We start from the raw sequence: 6024 nt of genomic DNA on the forward strand, positions 1-6024 counted from the left end.
TGAGGTAAGGAAAAAAATTGTCAGTGAGTGCCTGTTGCCTGTGGAGATGGAAAGAACGAAGATGAAAATCAACCTGGAGAACATGATAAGATGAAGCATAGTGCAAGAGAATGAAGAGAAGAGAATAAAATAATAAGAGAAAAAATATTAGGAAGGCAGGCAGGAAGTAAGGAAACAATGTGGTACATACTACCAGGTAATAGTTTTTGGAAAACTGACTCAGATGCCTGTCACAGGTTACCTGCTCCTGAATTTCAGTATTCAGGTGATGCCATGTTTATATACTCTGGGTTTTCCATTTTGGAAACCCAGTTTCCATAAGTTGCTTTCGGCAAACCAATTATTTTGTTATAATGTGGTTCCACAAATGGTATCACAGAGAGCGAGTGGTCATAAAAAGATACAATGTCAGAACTGGGTGCTAAGGAAGAGGACTCACACAATATGAACATAGGGCTTCCACAAAGAAGCTCTTAGAACAAGAGTCCTGTGAGACGTACCATGGGGACACAAGGGTCCACGGTTGAACAATTTGGGGAAACACTTTACACTACATTGCATCTGGTAGGTAAGCAATGCACAGCAAGATGAAAGTTTTGGAGACATTGGTTAAAACTTTAACTTACTAATAATTTTTAGTAGATGCTGTTTCGTTCCTGTCTATTGGTTTTAACATAATGGGTACAAAAAGGGACAGGGAGGAATAAATAGATCATTGTAAAACGTTTAATTGTAAAAGAAAACATAATGTAAGCATTTGTGGGCACATATGTGAGGGGGTTGGAGGGTTGAAAATGCCCTATATAAGCATGTGAAGATTGAATAAAATTTGGAAGAGTCCTGAACTCAAAAAAACAAACAAACAAAAAAACCCTTTAACTTACTCAGTGATTTTAGTATGGGGGGTGTGTGTGTGAGAAGTAACATAATGTCTTTAAAAAAAAAATCCCCCTGAACTACAGGATACAAATTATCAACTTTTGGAAACTATGCCTAAATACAAAATGAAAAACATCTGCCAGCCCCTGCATGCATGTTGAGGCACCTACAAGTGGAAATGGATTCACTATCTAAAGTTTTACTTGTAGGGACCAAATGGACCACATGAGAACATTTAATGGATCCTAGCTTTTCTTTCTCTTACGGGAAAAGTTTTTATTGCCACCATTAGTCCATCTCTTCTAAAGTTTCATATTCTGCCTTTTGGAGATCTGTCTAACTCTTATGATTTCTTCTTTGATCACATGCTTTTAAAAGTTTACAATTCTAAGCATCTGTGCATATTCATTATTGAATTGAATATACCCATGCTCTTTCCTCTACTATTCTTCATCCTCAGGTGATTGACTGCATTCAAACACACTCTATGTTTTAACATTTCTCAAAGATTTCATGCTCAAGTGACCATACTGCAATTCTGGCAATTAATGGCACATGTATTTACTATATGCTAGGAAATTTTTACCATGTCTCACTCATTCCTTACAACATAATTCAAGCTAGACAGCATTAGTCTCATTTTAAACATGAAAAAAGTGAGTCTCAGAGAGCCTGAATAACTAACTTGTCAAAAGTCACAAATTCAGTAATTTGGGGACACATATTCACAATTTGGTTGAATACAGAAACTAAAGAATAAAAAGGCCATGATTCTCCAAGATTCACTGTACCCAAATAAATGTTTTTAAAATACTCTCAATTGCCCTAAGAAGTTTCATCTTTAATCACCTGGAAGTTTCTATCAATAAACAACAGACAATATGTACAAACTTGTCATTCCAAAAGAAAAAGAAAAAAGGTAAGAAAATGCTGTTTTAGTTCAAAGACTCTATGATAAACACACATGCCAGCAAAATGAGTGCCTGATGCTCAGGTTCATTTTTCAGGATCAACAAATTATTCCTTGAGTTTGGGTAAATCATATTTGGCCTTATTTCTACAAAGTCTTAAGTAAAATACATTCTAACATGTATTGATTTTAACTTCTGTTTTAAATACAAAGCAAAACGTCTTAGAGGTTTCCTGCATTTTCTTTAAGTTCACACTTATACTTTCTAGAATAAACCATTTTTTTCAAGGCAATATTGATTAGTGGAAACAGAATGCACCAAGGTTGAAATCCTAAGTCCATTACTTACTGTGTGATTTAAATCAAGATGCATAACTTTCCAAGTGGCATTTGAGAGAAATGAAATGAGATAATGTCTTTTTAAAATGTACCTAGTGCAAGGCTTGGCACACAGTATGAATTCAAAAGTTAGGTCTGGGTATGAAAATGAAAATTGTACGTTTTAAAAATTATAGGCCAGGTGTGATGGCTCACACCTGTCATCCAAGTACTTTAGGAGGCTGAGGCAGGAGATCACTTGAGCCCAGGAGTTTGAGACCAAACCTGGGCAACAAAGTGAGACCCCCATCTCTACAAAAAAATAAAAAACAAAAAAACCAGAACAATTAGCCAGGTGTGGTGGTGTGTGCCTGCAGCCCCAGCTACTTAGGAGGCTGAGACAGAAGGATCACCTGAGCCCAGGAGGTCGAGGCTGCAATGAACCATGATTGTGCCACTGTACTCCAACCTGGGTAACAGAGTGAGACTCAAAATATATGTGTGTGTGTGTGTGTGTGTGTGTGCGCGCGCGCGTGTGTGTGTGTGTGTGTACATATATATACATTTCTTTTTCTACAGAAGAAAAAATTCAATAGCAAAGCCAATTTTTGGAAACACATTAATAAAGGCACCTGAAAGTAAAGACATTTTAGGTTACTCTATTATGTACCTAAGGACAGCCAACATTCCAAAGCATTTTAGGTGGACACGAGAAACGATAATCCATATTAAAATATTTCTATCACATCAAGTATAAAACATGCTATAAATCAAGTTAAAGTTTTGACAATACTGGTATGACAATACTGATCCATCTATTAAAAATGATCTTTTTTGGCCAGGTTTGGTGGCTCAGCACGTAATCCCAGCACTTTGGGAGATCGAGGTGAGTGAACTGCCTGAGCCTGTGGGTTTGAGAACAGCCCGGCAACTTGGCGAGACCTTGTCTCCACAATAAATCAAAAAATTAGCCAGGCATGGTAGTGCATGCCTGTAGTTCCAGCTACTTGGAAGGTTGAGGCAGAAGGATCGCCAGAGCCCAGTGGGTCGACACTAGGGTGGCCATGAATGGCACTGCACTCCAGTCTGGGCGACAGAATGAAACTCCAACTCAAAAAAAAAAAAAAAAAAAAATTACCCTTTTTTTCTTAGAATAAACTTTTTAAACAAATATACCTACTCTTTAGTTTTTTTTTTATTTAGCATCAAATTTAGTGCTACAAGGATCACTCCCTTCAGCTGAGTTTCTTATTCAAAGCCTATCTCCAGATAGTTTATTGACAATTTTATTTTTCTAAACCATGGGTTAAACCCAGATCTGTGACTTTGAAATGACTTCTACTATGCCCAAAGGCATTAACCAAGAGTTCACAAAACAGTAAGAAATATCTTTTGGGAGGACAATATTTTTCAGAATAACTAAAAGATGACATTTATCTATGAATTAACAATTTGGGTAAAGGTTGGTTTGTCAATCAGAATTCACATAAAAAAATATAGGATTTCTATGTAATAACTGTAATTCAAGGAAATGCAAAATCTTTACAATTACCCATTTTAAATAAACGGTTTTTGACCGCCAAAGCTAGTTTCAAAAATTAGCTCTGCTTCAAAGTAACTCCTACTACTCTAATACTCTGACACTAAAATAATAATAAATGACACTAAAAAAATCATCTCTTTCCTATTTCCTCCAAGTTGCCATTTGTAAAATCATTCCAATACCCCATGAACATGCTTATCAGACTGAATTCTTTGACTTCTGACAGAAAAGCACTGATAAAGTAAGCATTTTGCTTGGAATTTTAAGCCTGGAACATACCTAAAAAAGGTGACAGGCTGCACGGAAAGCAGCCAGAGATCAGTGAGTAGCAAGAGACATGGCCACTTGGTAGGAATGAAGGAATGTCATGAAAGTGATGGAAATGGATAAAGACCAACACAAAGGAATGTACAATTTAGCCTAGGCCAAAACTTCCAGTGGCCCTGCAGCCCTCACTGCAAGCCAGTCCCCGATGGGGATCTCCCTAGTGGTAGTAGCCCTGAGGAAATTCCAAATGGAATGCCACTGTTCCACACAAACAGCATTATTTTCAGCACATGCTCTAGCTTTCCTCCTCCTCTACCATTCCAGACTTGCTATATTCTTCTTCCCAAGCCTACCAACAAGACCCAGACATACATTTGGCTCAGTCTGGTGAAGGCGCTAAAGAAGCTGTGGACTCCTCGTACCTAGAGATGCCAGAGAGGAATAGGCACATGATGGTACTTTCTCCAGGCATGGAAAAGGTCATTCATTTCAGAGTTCACTGAAACCAAATGGGTAAGTGCAGTGAGTGCTTATAATTTTACATTGCCTTAGCATCCATTTTAAAATATGTTTAGCTTTCTTATACCAGATGCAGGACTCACTTGCCCTTGAAACAGTTTCCAATACCATATCATACCAGAATGGCTCCAGCCCAAGGCTTGAGATAAGAACCCAGAGGCATCTCTCCTGGCTCCTTGACCGCGCTTCCCTGCTTTCTAGCCAATGAACCATTCAGGCATCTCTGTCTGCGATCTTAGACTGACCAGCATTCTCTTTCCCAAGATATAAAGCTGGTTGCTGGCTCCCTTTCTCTACCTGTTTATGACCCCTGATCTTCCTGCGGGTGGCCTCCAAGAGTGCAATGTACCCCCTAGGGTTTCTAAGTACTAAAAACTCTTCAACTTTCACAATATGGTTGCCTTTGAAGGCACACCTGCGATCAGACCCCTGGAGGCAAGGCCCCAGGCAGGTGGATTCCCTGCTGAGGTTCTTTGTCCAGGCCTCTCAGCTGCTGGAGAGAGTATATAGCAGCAAAGTGGAGAGAGTTTCATTCAAAATAGTAAGATAACTTGCCTTTCACAGCTAGCAACCCACAGACCATCAACTAGTACAATCATTTCATTGAACACAGAAGGCCAAGGGCTGGCCAGATTTTATTCCTGGATCAATGTCCCACGCATAAGTGTTAGCAGAGACAAGTTGTACAATAATTCTAATTTAGATTATTCAGAAAACTAAAATTATATGATTAAATTTCACATATACTGAAATAAATGAAGTGCCCAGTACAGAAGATGCTGAGGGAGGTGCTCCTGTCAAGAACTCTAAAACAGCCAGACCATAAGATGAGTTATTATTGCTATAAGAACATTAGTGTGAAAAACTAAGTTTAGTCTGTTCTGTTAAATTTCTTAAATGTTTATGGGAGGCAGAACAATAGAGAACCTTATAATCTGACTTTACCGGCACAAAATCTTATAAATAAGAAATATAAAAATAATATACCATTGGGTTCCATTTCTTGCTGCAGTATTATTAAAAAGGAACATAAAAAGCCATCTGTTTTGCAATTATACTCTCTGTTAGGGTCCCGGTCTATTTTGTGATCCTCCAGAGATAGTTTGAGGCATGTGTGTAGTGCCAAGTTCTAGGATGGTATTAACTCCTGTTAGAACTGAGATTAGAGACCACACTCTCAAAATCATGTCAAAAATCCTGGACGCTGGCATAAATTAAATCATGCTTTCTACTATATGGGCTATTTCATGGCTTTCTTTCATTAGTCATTAGAAAACTAGCCAATTGGGTACATACAGTAAGTATCATGTACTTTCAATACAAAAAGATTATTGAAAACCTGGTGATGTTTTAAAAGGTAGATTTAAGTACAAAAACTTTTGTGATATTTCTCCTTGAGCAGGTACACTTTAATATCTTCACTGGAAACCAATCAGTCAGATGGTAACATCTGTCCTTTTACTGAATCTAGCACCAATGACAAGAATATCAAGTAGCTAATACTTACAAAACTCTTACTATGTGACAGATACAATGTTAACTACTTTATGGTGGGGGGGGGTTGCCAAAAAACTTATACACATTTTAA

The sequence above is a fragment of the Carlito syrichta genome, unplaced genomic scaffold, assembly GCF_000164805.1.
Source record: "Carlito syrichta isolate Samal-C Ts95f unplaced genomic scaffold, Tarsius_syrichta-2.0.1 Scaffold311234, whole genome shotgun sequence".
NCBI lineage: Eukaryota > Metazoa > Chordata > Mammalia > Primates > Tarsiidae > Carlito > Carlito syrichta.